This window comes from Phascolarctos cinereus, unplaced genomic scaffold, assembly GCF_003287225.1.
Source record: "Phascolarctos cinereus isolate Bilbo 61053 unplaced genomic scaffold, phaCin_HiC Scaffold_2;HRSCAF=192, whole genome shotgun sequence".
NCBI lineage: Eukaryota > Metazoa > Chordata > Mammalia > Diprotodontia > Phascolarctidae > Phascolarctos > Phascolarctos cinereus.
The window spans coordinates 95,655,627-95,673,186 of record NW_027555625.1 but is presented as its reverse complement, the minus strand read 5'-3'; positions in this window follow the sequence as shown (position 1 = coordinate 95,673,186).

Sequence of the window (17,560 nt, the reverse complement as noted above, 5' to 3'; positions counted from 1 at the left end):
CTTTGAAAATGAAACTGTGATACTCAACATATTTAAGGAACTGACTCAAATATTAAAATGACAGTCATTCCCTGATACAGAATGGTCAAAGAATATAAATAGGTACTTTTCAAAGGAAGAAATCCAAACAGTTATCAACCATTTAAGAAATATTCCATATAACTGTTAATTAGAGGACTGAAAATCAAAATACTTCTGAGGTTCCACCTCAGACCTATCTAGGGATATGCAGGTAAGTATTTAACAGGCTCTCTGAAAAAAAACAAGTCCGCACAACACACTTATAAGTTTGATCAGCATTATTAACATTTTTCCATCACTTTCTTTAGTCTAGACAATCAACAAAACAATCAACCAAGTCCTGATTTGTAGCATTTGCTGACTTTCAACGTATAAATACTCACACCGAAAATTTAACAATTGACTCATGAAAGCAAGTATGAACCACCTCCAGCATACCACTGGATCTATCAAATTGGCAAAGATGACAAAATAGAAAAATGGCTATTGTTAGAGGGGCTTCAGAAAGACAGGCACAGTGGTACACTGTTGAGGGGGCTGTGAATTAATCCAGCCATTTTGAAAAGCAAGGTCTATGTTTTCTTCACTGGAAGGAACTCTCATTACAGAACCTTTCTTCACTGACACATATCAGCAATTTATTACTTATATTATTGCCTAGAGCACTGAGTAATTCAATAACTTATTTAAGATCACCTAACCAGTAGGTATCTATAACAAGATATGAATTTGGGTCTTTCTAACTCCCAGGCTCACCCTCTATCTTTACACCAATCTATTAGTCTCTACTACAGCTGACCCATATAAACTTAAGTACATCTTTTACCTTCTTTATGATTCAGTTCCTTCCCCAGCAAAATGAGAAAATGGACTAAATAATATCTAAACCTAATTTGGGAGGGTTGTGCAAGGTCATCAGCCTCACTTTCATCTCCGGAGCCATCCAGATCCAATGGCAAGATATAGATCAGAATGACTAGAGATGGCCCCCAGGGTAGTGGCATTGAGAACAGAGAAGGAAAAGTTGTAAAAGACATTTAAAAAGAAATAAAATGTAAGCTCCTTGAGGTCAAGGACTATCGGATTTTGTCTTTGTCTTTATAATGCCAATGTCTAACAGGGGGCCATGCAAATGGTATTTTAAATGCACCTGTTGAACTAAAGAATCAGTCAAAGCATTATTCAGTTCTTGGTAAGAACTTGGTGAGAACTTGGTAAGAACTGCTGTCTTTCGTTTTTGAAGAGGACCAATGACATCATGGGATGATGTCTTGACTGGTTTATGAATTGGATTTAAGTTAGGCAGAGTTACAAAAAGTTGTCAGCCTCATTCTCTCTTCCATAGCTCTTGAAGTTCTGTGGCAAGACAAAAGTCAAGATAACTAACAGTAGCATGTAATGCAATGGATAACATTGGCATCTTTGATGTCTGACTAAGCTTTAAGCACTCCACACGGCCTGCTTCAGCTAGTTTTGTGGCCATTGGAACAAATTGTTGTCATCTGCACATTCTACTGGAGAAGTCTTCACATGCTTGGAATAGACACCCCCATAACTCACCATGGGTCTGCCAAGATGGCTTACCAGGGTGTGGCTGCTATGCATACTGCAGCTTCTTGGAGCCACAGGTAAGACTTGAGTGTCAGGTAGCCAATAGAATGGAGTGATTTTTGCCCACTTTGTTTCCAATGGTCCTCAAATTGCCAGTAAACCTGTCTGCCTTAGCATATTCAACCCTGAGTCATCCTGTGGATGTCACTCATTAGGAGTTGATTCCAAGCCAAAACTTATCTTGCGCAGGAGCAAAGTAACAAAGGAAATTCACAATTCAGAAGCTTATTGGGGAGAAAATATTAACTGTGTCTCTGGGTCTCAATGTTGTAAGTTTTGAGAACGTTGCTATGAGAACAGGAATGTTTGAGCTCAATAAAAATTATGTAATTTATTTTATGAGTGATACATCCAGCTGATTCCACTCTATCTACCATTGTCCACCTGGAAATAAAAATTGTTTTGTGTTTTCTCTGGAGGTATGAGTCCTGGAAATCTGGGGTTCAACTTTAGACCATAGGTGGATATTATTTATTGGATATTTCTGCCTGGATATCCCACTGGCACCTCACATTCAACATTTCTAGAACTGAACTTATTATCCTTTCCCCTAAATCAGTTTCTTCTTCAGACTTCAGCATTTCTATCTGTGGAACCACCATGAAATGCATCTGTTGCCCAAATTTGAAAGATCAAAGCTCTTTGATTCTTTCCTCTTCCTAAGTTTCTCATTATTAGGTCCTATTGTTTTCCACCTACACAATAAAAATCTATTGAAATATTCCCTCTTCTTTATTTCCACTGCCACTAACAGGGGCCTTCTTACCACCACTACTCTAATAGTCCTAACAGCTCTTCCTGCATTCCTTCTCCCTGTTTCTTTCCACTGCTAGCATGCTCTTTCCCCATGTATAGATATGGTTATGTCACTCTTTTCAGAAATCTTTAATGATCTTCTGATGCTTGCCAAGTAAAATTCAAACTCTTTTCCCTGGCTTTCAAGGCCTTTGATAGGCAATATCATGCAAGCCCACTTTTCTAAGCTTATTGCTTATTACTCTCTTCTGCATACTTCATAGTATTGTCAAACAGAACTACTCTCTGCACCCCAAAACTTACCCTCTACTGCCTCATGCTCCTGCCTATGCCTGGAATAGCCTCTACCCCCTTTTCTTTTTGAGCTTCTGTCCATCATTTAAAGCCCAACTGAAATATCACTCCACTCTGATTACATTGAGCCCCACAGTGGGCAACAAACCTTCATCTAACCCTAACTTTTCCTGATATTTTATAGCTTTTTGATGCTATCAAGTACTTGCTCCCTTAGATTCTGTGACATTGCTAATTCCTGGTTTTCCTCCTCCTTATCTGACCAGTCCTCATCTCTTTTGTTGTTTCATTATATGTCTCCCACTCCCTAAGTGTCGGTGTACCCCAACACTCAATCCTGGGTTCTCTTCTCTCTCTACACTTTCTCATCCAGTGATCTTATCAGCACCCCTGGGTTTAATTCTCATCTCTATACAGATGACTTACCAATCTACATATCCAGTCCTAATCTCTCTTTTGAATTCCACTGTTGCATCACCAATTTATTAAGTGGAAACCTATACCAAATGTCCCATTGGCAACCGAAACTCAATATGTCAAAAATTGAATTTGTCTCCTCCTATAAACCTATTACTCATCCAAGCTTCCATTGAAGGCACACTATTCCTTTTGTAAACTAATTTTAGATTCAGCCTTTATTTTTCCTTATTCCTTCTCTCTCTGCCTCATCTGAATCCAATTAGTTACAAAGTATTGTCAAGTCTTGGAATCTTGGATTTATCCCCTTTTCTCCACTCACTCAGCTACCACCATAATTCAGGCCATCATCACCATTTGCCTGAACTACCATAATAGCTTCCTAATTGGTTACCCTCCTTCTAGAACCTTCTAGAACCTTTCTAGAAATTGCACCCTATATAAAATAAAAGTTCCCTGGCCTGCCATTTAAGGTCTTCCACTATCTGGACCCCTCTTACCTTTCTATCCTTACCTCATGTTTTCTCAATTTCAGGCAAACTAGATAATTGCTTCTGGAGACATTCCATTGTTCACCTCAGGAATTTGCAACAGGCTATGATGCCTTTGTCTAGAATCTGCTCTTTCCTCTCAGAATCTTTATCATTTTTATGGATTGTCTCAAGTGCCACTCCTCCGCGAAGCTTTCCCTGATTCCAACATTTGATAATGTTCTTTCTCTCTTGTCTTATCCTTTGTTTATTTCTCTGGGTATATGATGTGTCTTCCTCATAATATGTTAGAGGACAGTGACTGTTTTCTTTTTTCTTAGTATACTCAGTGACTAGGACAGTGCCTTAAGTCAAGTCAACATGCATTTTTAAAAGCATCTACTGTATGCTAGACACCATGCTTAGTGCTGGTGATAAAAAGAAAGAGGGAAAAACAGTCCTTGCTCTCAAGAAATTTAAAGTCTAATGAGGGAAATAACACACAGACAACTATGTACAAATGAGATATATACAGGATAAATTGAGGATAATCTCAGAGAGAAGGCATTAAGATTAAAGAAGGTTAAAAAAAAACTTCTTCCAGAAAATGAGGCTTTAGCTAAGATTTAAAGGAATCGGAGAAAACCAAAAGGTGGAGATGAGGAAGGAAAGGGTTCTAGGCACAGGGTACAGCCAGTGATAATCCTCAACAATGTGAGATAAAGTGTCTTGTTTAATGAACAGCAAGGACACCAGTGTGACTGGATCATAAAGTATGTGGCAAGGAGTGAGACACAAGAACACTGGAAAGGCAAGAGAGCTAGGTTATGAAAAGCTTTACCATCTTAAGAAGGAGCTAATGGTTAATGGACTACCCAAATAGGAAGTGGAAGAGAGGAAAGCAGGAAAATTGAGGACTGAGATAACTAAGATCTTAAGATTTAAAGTTGAAAAGAGCCTTAGAGCTTATCAGGTGATTTCAATGCACTCTTATTGTAAGTAAAACCCTGAAAGCTTAAGTCAATGACTCTAGGCCAATCAGACAGTGAGTGGTGACACCAGGATTCCAGTCCATGATGAATTCAAATACATGCTGCCTCTCTTAAAACTAAGACTCGGTAAAATTAAGTGACACATCTAGGACCACACTGACTGCTAATAAATTACAAAGCTATATTCTTAAAAACAGAAAAGGGTGACATTTTCTGCCCAGGGAATTCTTGTCCTTTTTTCAATCACCCAACTGAGGCATAAAAAGCTTTAAGATCTCATCCAGCTCCCTCATTTTTCATAAGTGAAAACTGAGACCCAGAAAAACCAAGTATTGGCTCAAGATCATATATGTAGTATATGAACCAGTGCGACACCACACTGTTCTTCTCTCTTGAATCCCTATTCCCCTTATTGTGTTACCAATTATGCTCAGGCAAACCTTAGCCTTGGATCACTCCTACCATTTGTTGTCTGCTTTTACACACATGCTGCTGAATGGAGGTGGAGAAAATCACTCAATTGTTCTGACAGGGTCCACTACAAAAAAAAAAGTTGCACAGATTCAAGTGGCTCCTCACTACTGCTCAGCAGTCCTACTATATCTTCCTAATCAACTCGCTATCCCATTCTCCATAGTGGTTCTTCATGTACATACTAAGTTCTAAACTATGTTCTCTTACATTTATTTCTAGATTATAAACTCTATATTGGCAAGAACTTTTATCTTAATCACCTTTTTACCCATCATGCTTTTCATTTTCTAGGTTCTTTATTTGAAGGGAAGGACCAATGGAGGGATGGATGCATGGATGCATGGATTAATTAATAAATCTAAACTGCTTCTTCTACAAATTATTATACCTCTAGGTTATAAGGCTTAGAGTAGAATAGAGGCTATCGCTAGATAAAGATCTTGGATATGTTTCAGAATATAAATAAAAAAAGACAAATTCTCTCAGGCAAAAAATTTTTTTATCTTCAGAAGATATAAAAATGCCTTCCCTCTGGTTTAATCATGTGGTCATCAGCCAAACACACCAAAAATAATGTCTAGTGTAGGGGACATGAGCTCTTTCATCAGTTTCATGTGGTATCAGGAATACCTAAGTAGTGGGCAAAACCCATTCTGGGCAGAAACATAAAAGTGATGCTGTGCCAGGACCATGTTGGAAGAGTCTAACCTTATACAAGATGAGAAATGTGTGGGAAAGATCACAAGCTGGGCACAGAAACATAATATGAAGAGATGGGGGCTTAATAAGCTGCAATGTTCTTTCTCTCTCAAAAGGAGAGCAGCTAATAACTTCCTGACCTTCCTTAATGGTAATTTCATCCTTCAAAAGAAGGAGTAACCACCAAAGGAGAATTCTTTTAGATTCTCACTGACAAAGAGATTGCTGATGTAGAAATACTGGGAAACTTTTAGAGAAGTAGCCTCTTCCAAGAGTTTCCAATAGAACAAGAGAGAAAAGCTAAGCATAGTCTGAAATGTACCCTATATTTTAGGAAAGCACATTAAGTTCAAAGGAAGAATACATAAAATCTAAAATTCTTCAAAAGTCAGCTTATGAGGGCTGGCAAACTCTCAATAATGAAATTCTAAAAATGCAAAGGGAGACAATTCTTACAAGAGGGGAAAATGGAAGTTGTCTGAAAAGACCAGTATGGTTGCACAGGGCCCCATCAATCAACATAGACTTTTTTTTAAAACATGCGCAGTAGATGGAAGGAAGGAAAGGGAACAGAGGATGCATAAAAATTTGTGGCATGATCCTATAAGAATGATGTCAGGATGCAAATGTTATAGGGGATGAGTAAAAATTGGGACACTAATTCACTGTTGGTGGGACTGTGAACTGATACACCCATTTTAGAGAGCAAGTCTGAAATTATGTCCAAAGGGTTATTAAACTGACCCAGCCATATTTCTAAAGATGATTAGGGAAAGAGAAGAAGAACCTCCATGTTCTAAAATATTTATAGCAGCTCTCTTTGGGATAGCAAAGAATTGGAAATTGTGGGGACACCCATCAATTGGAGAATGGCTGAGTGCTAAAACTCAAAATGAACTGGGGATGATGAGGAAACCAAAGAACATCAGAAATGGTGGAAGGAGCTATCCAGGGTATCCCAAAAGTCTTATTGAAGTTTCAGGGAATCAAAACTGAAAGATTTGGGGACATCCTGAATTAGGGAGAAAGAAGGATCAAATAAGAGATAGGGCAGCTATTCTGGGTAGACAGAATGTTAATTGTTGACAACAGAGAGAAAGTGGACCCTAATTTTTATTTTGCTAATGTTTTCTTTGCCAAGAATGATGTATGGAGTTGATGCCAAAGATAAGAACAGAGAGAGCAAAAGTGTTCTTAAATGCTCTGGATGAATTCAAATCTCTAGGGGAATTACAAAGTCAAGTAGTGAGAGAATTGGTGGATGTGATTAATGAAATACAAGTGATATTTGAAAGACCATGGAGAACAGAAATACCTTAGGACCAGATGAGAGGAAATACTCTATTTTTAACAATTTTCTGCAAATGATAGTGAGTGATCTTGACTTGAATTCCAGACAAAATTCTAGAACATATAATTAGAGAGATAATGAACATCTAGAAAAGGACGTCAATCACAAAGAACCAGAATCACTCCTGATGGAGTAAACTTATGTCCTTTTTGGACATAAATTGGTAAATCAAGGGGGTGTGGTAGATGTACTTTATTAAGATTTTAGAAAACACGGGACGAATTATCTCATGCTGTTTGGGTAGGAAGGCATAGAGCTGTGGGATAGATGATAGTACAATTATATTCATAATTGTTGTATCACTGGGCTCAAAGAGTATCACTGATGTTTCCATGATAATTTGTAAGGAGGTCTCCGAAGAAATGTGCCAGAGAGTTTGACTTGCCCCAGTGTTGCATAGGCATTTTAATCAATGATTTTCATAAATGCATAAATGGCATCATTAATAAATTTGCAAATGATACAAAGTTGTGAGGGATAGCTAACATACTAGATGGTAGAATCATGATCCAAAAAAATTTTTATAGGCTAAAAAACTGTGCTGAATCTGGAACGGTAAAATTTAATAGAAATCAACGTGAAGTCTTATACTTAAGTTCAAGAAATTGACTTTAAAAGTACACAATAAAGGAGTCATAGCTAGAAAGCAATTCTTCTGAAAAAAAGTTTATATTATATACATATACTACTATAAAATAATAATTTGCATTATAAAATTTGTACCAAAACAGAAATTGTTTAAGATGAGATAAAGATTAAATATTATTTGATCCTGGAATCAATAGGAGTCACTGGAGTTCATTAAGTAGTGTTATATAACTTGCCTATGATTACACAGCTAGTAGGCATCATTATTTTCTATATATTTATAGAAGTGGAAACTATCAGACATGTCTAGCTTATATAATGCCAATAACAAAGACTTTACCTAATAAAAAATAAACATAGCCTTCCCACCCTATTTACCACTGGCTTATCTTCTCAAACAAGAGTCAGAAGCAAAAGGAAATGTTTACCAAGGGAGTTTTAAGGAATGCAGATGGGAAATCCTAAAATCAAATGGATCAGGAGTAACCAAATTTATATTAACTGAGCGACATGAGAAACACTATAGGGAGTAAAAGTAAGTATGTAAATAATTGTAATTTAGCCCATAGCCATATAAATCACTATTTAAATATGTATATTTATAAATAAGCTTATAAATATGTATTTATACAGTCACATCTATTATAGTGGTATATAATTTATTTATATTATAAAATATAATGCATATTATATAAAATATATATGTGATAGCTTTTAGATATGTCTATCACATAGAATGTTAGATGAGTTTGCTATAATCTACCCATCCCTCCCCCAAAAAATCAAAGACTTCTTAGTTTATAGAATAACTATCATTGCTAGCTCCTTCCTTCCAAAACTCCAAGTCTCTCTAGACACAGCAAACAATGAATACGAATTATACTGGATGAGTCTGCATCATGCCAAAAGAAGGCCTTATTAGAGGTCTTCAAGCAAAGAGTGAAGGACAATTGGTTTAAGATTGTTATAAGATGGATTCCTGTTCAGTTACAGAACAGACTAGCTGACCACTAGGCCCCATCTAGCTCTAAGTTTCTGGGAGTGCCAGATTCTGAGATTTTGGGATCCTATGGGGGTAGAATGTCAGTCTTGGAATCTATCAGGGGTTTTTGCCCAAATGCAACTTTTCTTCCTCTGAATCCCTATAGAACTCAATAATAACTGACATTTAAACAGAGCTTTAAGTTTTACAACATGCTTTACATATATTTGATCCTCGAAACATTCCTATCACATAGGTAATATAGGTATCGTTATCTCCATTTTACAGATGGGACTCGGTGTGAATTAACCAGCTTTCTGACAGTCACACAGCTAGTATCAGAGTTAGAATTCAAACTCAGGTCTGCTGCTGATTCCAAATATAACACATACTTATATGTAACACTGCCTTTCACTTAGAGTATCATACAGTCTAGTACCTAACACTCTCTATTACAACTGTGTTAGTGTGAGCCAATCGTCCCCAGCATATTGCTCCCTCTACAATCACCCTTCTCCCCTATCTTCAATCACTCTGTGCCTACTGGCTGTTTCCCTATTTCCTACGAATATATGGGTTGTCTAACAACTTGGGAAATCAGAAAAGGATTCTTGAAGAAGGCAGAATTTGAGCTAGGGGTGCTGGATCCCCTCCATAAGGAGTTTTCTGTGTAGTAGGGAAGCTATATGTGAATAAAGCAGATTCAAAAATATGAATGTATGATAGTTATAAAAAGTAAATCTTCAAGAGTGGTTCCAGACACTGCAAACAGCCCAAATGAATGAATGAATGTATTAATCATTTACTATGTGTTAAGTGCTGGAGATACAACTAGAAACGACAATCCCTTCTCTCAAAGAGCTCACATTCTAATAGAGAGAGACAACACATGGGAGAATTCAGCTGCAAGTCAGATGGAACCTTAATGTGCAGTAGCAAAATACACAGTAATGCATCTTATTCAGTGTCATTCCCATTAATAGAACCATATCGATTAAACCATTGGATAGTGCCCAGTGTTTGGTGGTGAGAAATTTCTTTTCTGGTTCTTCAGTAATTGTGCCTTCTGTGGAGTTGGGAACTTTAGAACTTTTTAGAGCACTTTGCCTGATTTCATCTCCACAAAGCTTATTCCCCTAGACCAAGGGTTCAAAAGCTTTTTTATCTCAAGATTCCTTTAGAGTTTACTGTGGACCCCAGAGAGCTTTTGTCTATGTGGGTTATGTGTATTGAAATTAATTAGAAAGTAAATATCTCAATATTATTCTTAAAATTATTTTGACCTCATGAGTCCCCTGCAAGGGTCTTGGGGACCCCTGGGGTCCCTAGACTACACTTTAAGAACTGCTGCCCCAAACTTTGGATACAGGGAAGCAGGCTGAATGCAGGGCCAGTGGTCTGAAAGATGCTGCCCTTCCTGGAGCTCTTGGGCTTACCTACCTGTTGGTAGTAATTGGATAGAAGTTGGTGTTGATGCTAACTGGTGTAATGATCCCTTTTTCATGTAAGATTTTACCCTTCGATGATGGCTTCAGGGCAGGGAAATAGCTGAGTGAGAATCAGAGTCAGTCATCTAGAAAGCATTGCTTTTCATAGGGTTCTTGGGCAGAGGGTTTTGAGAAATGTCTATGGCGGTCTGAAGAAAGGTAACAGTCTACTAGGTTGTTGTTCATCCTTCATTTTCAACTAGGTAGTTCAAAAGGAGGGAGGAGGGAGAGGTTCACTCTAGACATCATTTTGTATTTTTTAAAACTATTTATTCTCACTAGCCAAGAACTAAATATTGTTATATCTACCTACATAAATAATGCAATCCTGTCAGCACCCATTAAACACAGCTCCCTGGGGGAAAGCCCCAATTGTCCTGATCTAGTTAAGCTCTGTTGAAGGGTATTTTGGCAAAATATTTGCATATATTACAAACAAGTACACACATACCAACAAAAACACACACACAGTCAACTTGAGGAAGGCAAATGAAACACCTGGGCATAATCAAGACATTAGAAATGCAGCAATGATACTGATAACAACAAACACTTGTAGAGGCACCTGTCAATGAAAGGTTTATAAATCTTTAAGTTATTACAGAAATAAATGGGAAAGGATGACAGTTGGCATGTCCATCTTCCCTGACAAATGTGTTGTAGGACTTTAATAACTGCATCCTAAAACTGTGGAGGTTCTGGAAGGAAAGGTGTTAACAGCAGCTCAATGTGACATCTTAGCTGTCAAAAGGGGAGATTTCTGAGCCAGTTTACTTTCTTTAAAGGATTCATTTATAGAACTGGAATTTACTAACGTTTTACCCTCAGGCTTTTTCCTGTTTTTGAAGATGAACTCTGGTTGAGTGAATCAAAATAATTTTGTAGCAAACAATCATTTGACCAAAGCACCTGTGGAGACATAGGCTTCTTCACTTCCAGCTTCCATCAGACTTGAATTTATTGATCAAAAGGGGGAAATGAATTGGAGACTGAGCATTCCTCTGAATTCCATTACTTGAGTTATCTTGGGATCATATGAAATCTCAGCTGTAGAGTAATCACCAATAATCCATCTCACCATATGGTCACTAGATCTTTTTAAGTGTCTTAAACTCGGCATACCTGTATTTCTCACTCATTTTTGTTCTTTTTTCCCCCATAAAGATCAAAGGCTTAAGTCTACATCTAATCTCTCAAGCACAGGGCTTTGGAAGCTTCAGCTATTGGTATTAAATAATATACTCCTACAGATTTCATTGGGAAATGCTTCATCTTTCCCTCCATCATCCTCATAAAACTCCTCCCATTTTGGTAAAGTAAACATATCAAGGTTGCCATTACTCAAGGTGCCATAGCCCACAAAGTTGGCTAAATAGTATAATGGATAGAGTGCTGAACTTGGAATCAGAACAGACCTGGCTTCAAATCCTACCTCAGTCAATTATTAGCTGTGTGATCCTAGACAAATCATTTAACCTTTCTCAGGTTCTCTCATCAGTAAATTGGAGAAAATAATAGCTTCTACCTTACAGGGTTATTGTGAGGATCAAATGAGATCAATTTAATCAATTAAATTAGCTTGCTTGAAGTGCTATTTAAAAGATATGATGATGATAATAATGAGAAGGAGGAGGGAGAGGGGAGCAGGGGAGGGGGAGGGGGAGAGGGAGGTGGTGGTGGTGGTACTAATGAAATGAACAAAATTCACTTTCCTCAGACTGCATCAGGAGAAGCTTACCAGATAGACCTGGGTTCAAGTCCCGTTTCTAATAGAGATTATTGCATGACCATTAGAGCACCTCTCAATGCTCTAGGAAATTCTTTAAGACTCAAATTTCAGAGAAGGTGCCAACCTCCATTGGTATAAAACTCATAGAGTTCTCTATACCAAAGAGATCATCCAATTCTTAACCCTAGTAACAGAGAATTTATTCTGTATTTGCTGCTTAATTCCTCATGGAGGTCACCAAATCCAGTTACAGCCTACTAATGCACAGTAACAAAAGGGGAAGCACCTACTATGTGCCAGGCACTGTGCTAAGTGATTTTTATAAATATTACCTCATTTGATCTTCACAATAACCCTGTGAAGTAGGTGCTACTATTATCCCCATTTTACAGTTGAGGAAAATGAGGCAAATAGATGTTAAATGATTTGTCCAAGATCACACATTTAATAAGTAGTGTTTGTAGACTGAAATTTGCATGCCTTATTCAGTAATAACTACCAGGTACTGTTAACCAAGTATTCATCTACTACATCTTTTGTAACCACTCAATGCTAGAGGTACTCTCAGAGAACTAACTGCCTTTCTCTCCTCACCCTCCCCTCTCCTTGTCTATGGTTACTATGTGTAGATCACCTAGGCAAATCTCATGGCTTGTTACAGCCTCATCCTACTCTAGGATAACTACCCTTTCTGATAACACAAAACTACATGCACAGCTAGAAGAAATGTTTTGAAAAGGTAACATTAAAACATAGTTAAACACAAGGATCAATGAAGGTTAGTATTAACTCTCATTCACCTGTTTACTCACTCAGAAGCTGAAATTTCCCAAACTACTTTGCTCCAATGCCCCAAGTACAGCTGGCATTATCCTCTCACCACAGCACATGCAATGTCTGCCTGATCTGGGAGTCACTTCACCTTGTCACAGGAAATTAGCTTCATTTTTCTTACTCTTCACTCCACATACTCCTTCTTCATTCATTACGGTAACCTTCTGCTTCTGTCTTCCCTGAGCTTGGCTAGAAACAATGTGCAAGAACCCCACTGAGGATCTGAAATTCAATTAACCTTTTGTCTGTCCCTGAACCATCTCCTAAAATGTAAGCAAAAAAAGCTCTAAGGCCTGAACCCCAAGTGTTGAGTTAACAGGAGTAAATCAAACATTCATAGATCTAAGAACTAACATGACTTGGGTGCCATTATGTCCTCTCTCCTTCACTTTTAAAACCCCATGTTATTCCATCGTTGACACCACCTCCTTCTGTCTGCTGCTCCTTCGAATACAGCAAATCTTGACGGACAATTGTGAAAGAATGTCAGTGTACTGGCACTTGCCTTATAGGGACAGTGAGAATGGCATGGTTGGTTAGAAGACCTGGGTTTGAATGATGCCTCGATACTTATTGGTGATTATGGAGAGGTCACTTAACCTGTCAAACTCTCAGTTTCCTCATTTGAAAAATATTTGCTGAGCTTACCTCACAATGCTATATTAATGAGAGTTAGAAGACTCTAGTTTACCATATCCTGCCCAAAACAGTAACACAAATGAGACATTAGGAAAAGATAGCACTTGGATTTGAGTGGCTGTCTATTCTGACTTCAAGAAAAAAGAACATCACCAAAGCTGAAAGGTAAAAAGCTCGTCCCAGGTACACTGCTCTTAATACCCAAAGTACCAGAAGCAAGATCTGCTGACTCTCAGGCTACCTGCTTTACTCTACTAGCACACATACTGCTCTGCATAACAGAAAGAAGAATGTATGGGACTTGCATGTTGAGTGAAAATGTAAATAGCCTCTGGAAAGGGTGAGATCAATAGTTCCAAAATTCAACATTGCACACTTTTAGCTTTGAAATATAGCTATGAGTGACCCATAAATCTGATCATGGATTCTGAAGATATGAAATAACCCTGGGAGATAAAAGGGAGTTTGAGAAAATTTCAAACAAATGAAGGAAAATAACTTGTTTTATACTATAAAAATGTACATGTAATATATATTTTGATACATATGCTAGTTGGATTATATTTTCATAATTATATATGTAATTATATTATAAATTGATATTGTTATATTAATATATATTATATAATATATTAGATATATATTTAGATAGTACTATAGTAGTAGATAGATAGATAGATAGATAGTAATAGATAGATAGATAGATAGATAGATAGATAGATAGATAGATAGATAGATAGGTATAGGCACATAATTTTTCCATAGAACAAAATTTGAGACAGGTTATCCCACAGAAGAATGATTAGATTTGCTGTGATTAGATCTAATAGGAAGAACTAGAATCAATAAGTGCAAATTTCAATGGACAGATTTTTGATTTGATATAAAGCACAAGTTTCTAACAGACCTATCAGCAAATGGAAAGAACTGCTTTATGGGGCTATGAGTTCTCCCTCACTGGAGGTCTTTAAGCAAAACCTGACTATTCATTAGGTAGCTTGTAAAGGAGATCCTCCTTTCTCCCCATGTAGAGGAGATTCTCTTTTGGGACTTCTCTGACTTTTCCATCATGCCACAGAAAGCTCATGGTTGGGATTAGCTCATCATCTTGCCTTGGGACTCCATCTCCTCACTACCCTCTGTCTCTCTGATTTGAGGGTAGGATCATGAATTGCATTTAATACCATTTAAGGAGAGAAACCAGCTCAGATACCTCTCATTTCTCATCTGGGGGCACTACTTTGGAACTTTTCTGACCTTACCACACCCCTAAATTGGGTACCTTCTCCTCCATACTCCTACTTTTCAGCTTCCTTTTGTTTTATTTTCCCCAATTACATCATAAACTCCTTGAGAGCAGAGACTATCTCTTTTTGTATTTGTATCCTTAGTGCTTCATATAATGCATGGTACACAGTAGGTGTTTAACAGATATTTATTGACTATTGAAATGTTTATAGACTAACCTTGTTCAACTATGGCTTGAACCAATTCATTCTGAGGTCTCTTTCAGTTCTGTGATAACCTGTGTGAAGAATCTTGTGTTACATAGCTTTACTCATGACAGACCTATAACAAATTATGAGGGGAATAGGGGATGTTTGGGGCACTTCAACTGATCAAGAAGAGATTTATCAATCCCTTGGTGCATTCTAGCATTATACTAGGTGTTATGGGGGGTACAGAGAAGTAAATGAACATGATCCTGGACTTTGTAGTGTTTAATAGTGGAATCTTGAGGAGTGACAATTTTTAATGGCCATTCCTCAGAGAGTAATTGGGAGTGTATGAATTTTAACTCTGATCTATGAGGTCTGTGAGAAGACTGAGAATTTTAACAATGATCTGTTAAGAGAATGAGTTTTAACTATCATCTAAAAAGGGATTAAGAGATTTTTATTCTATGAAGAGTATGTGAGAAGACTGGACATTAAACTGAAATTCTAGAGATATCATCAAGACTAAAGAGAAACTATATGAGGTATAGAAAGAAAGAGGATGAACAGAACTTTTTTCCTGAGAGAACTCTCCCAAAGTTAATTTTGCAAAAGAGCTTTATAAAGAGAATCTTTGAAAGACTTCGAAAGACATTTATCCTGTGAGCTCAATGGAATAACCGTTCTAAAAGTAATAACAATTTAAAAGTGGAAGTGACAACTCAGGTTGTGACATTTTTCATAACTGAAACATTGTAAATAATTTTTATGTCTATTTTATTATTTGTTATAGCGCTAATAAATTGTTCAGCCAGTAACTTTGATGTTTATTTAAATCTAGGAGATTAAAAGATTTTTATAGACAGGGAAAGACAAATGTGCAGTGACTTATGGGAAAAGAAGTTCCTCCAATTTATTGAGTAAATGCACATAATAAGCTTGGGTTGGTGACTCAGAGCTGATTGAATAATGAGAAAAAGAAGTTTAAGCTTCAGTAATCTATAAGAATATATTAAAATACAGTTCTGAATTACCTTAGAATTTGGAATGGTGAGAATTAATATGATAATGAGTCAAGTAGTAGACTAAGGGGTAATTCCTCTATACAGAAAGTGTTCAAGCTTAAAATCCTACTACATGAGCTGTCATTTATTAACTAATTAATTAACTAATAAAAGTAAGAAATTAATTAACATTTCAATAATGTATGGACACTGAGAAAGTTAATAACAAGAGTCATCTCTGAGAGAAATGATTATTTCTCTCATATATTAATAATCAATTATTGAATTACATTGAACTGAAGGGCATTGTTGATAGATAAGATTACCCGAACTCCTGGGTACATGCTTTTTGATTCTGGGGGGGAACATCCCACCCAACTAGAGAACTTTACAAAGAATTTAATCTAAGATGAATTCAGGCCCATTTTGTTTCATTCAGCCAGGTCTGAACAGAGGTGGACCTCCTTTTGTGTAGATTTCCCTACCTAGGCAGGAGTAGTTTAGATAAGAGATAAGTCTCCTTGTCCAAGACTGAGTGATCAGAATCATGTCCCTCAGTCCCTTATTAGAATAGATCCACCTCTCATTACAATAGTCATTCTTCTCATTGATTATTAACCAATCAGAGTGGATTGCCACCCTCAGAAACACCCTCTCTTCCAAGGGCATATAAGTATTGAGTGGGTTCCATGAGTGGTCTTTAGCATTCCAGAGTATCACTGACCCCTTTTATTAATTATGTGCTAGCTTGATTAATAAAGGGATTAATTACCCAGAAACTATGTCTTCCAAACCTTTTTTACATCACTCTTCAAAACATCAGCTACAAATGCTGATTTCTCTATAACCAAAGGAACCACAGGTCAACAACAATTCAATTTTCTCAGGGCAGCAGCTATAATTTCTTCACAAAAACTCTTCTATATAGAAAGCTTTCTTGAAATAAAAGAGAGTTAAATACAATGAGCAACTAACATTTATTAAGCACCTTCTATGTAATAGGTGTTGTGCTAAGCCCTGGGGATACAAAGAAAGGTAAAAAAAAAGTTCCTGCTCTCTTGAGAAGTTCACGGTCTGCTGGAGGAGACAACATGCAGTGAACTATGTGAACAAAAAAGATATAGTCAGAATAAATTCAAAATAACCAACAATGAGAAGGCTCTGGAATTAATGCTAATAAGGAAAGGCTTCCTAGAGAAGGTAAGATTTTTTTGGGGACTTGAAGGATGCCACATAAATCAGAGCAGTGAGATGAGAAGGGAGAGAATGCTAGACATGGGGGACAGTCAGTAAAAGTCATGAGATGGAGTGTCTTATTCAAAGAGCAGCAAAGAAGTCAGTGTCACTATATCAGAGAGTATCGGGGTGGGGGTGGGGATAGATAAGGTATAAGAAGACAAAGACTCCTCCAAAGATAATGGTTAACTCACTGAACTAATGTCTTACAAGGTGACAACTAGTTAACTATTCAAATCTTTTCAGGAAAAATGCTCCAACATTCTTTCTCTCTGCATCACACAGTCTTTGTAGTCACAGCAGATAACTCTCTCCAGATAAAAAATGAACTACTATCCCATAAGATTCTGTTATATTTCTCTTAAATACACAATGACAATATCCAAATTGTTTTTTGTCTGTGTAAAGTGGGATTACATATATCAACTATGTTTTAGGCAAAAATATTTCCTGGCAAAGAAATGCCCACAATTTTCCCCTATGTCTTTTTGATATGAAGTCAAATGCTTAATATATGGGATAAATGTACAGAATAGTGGG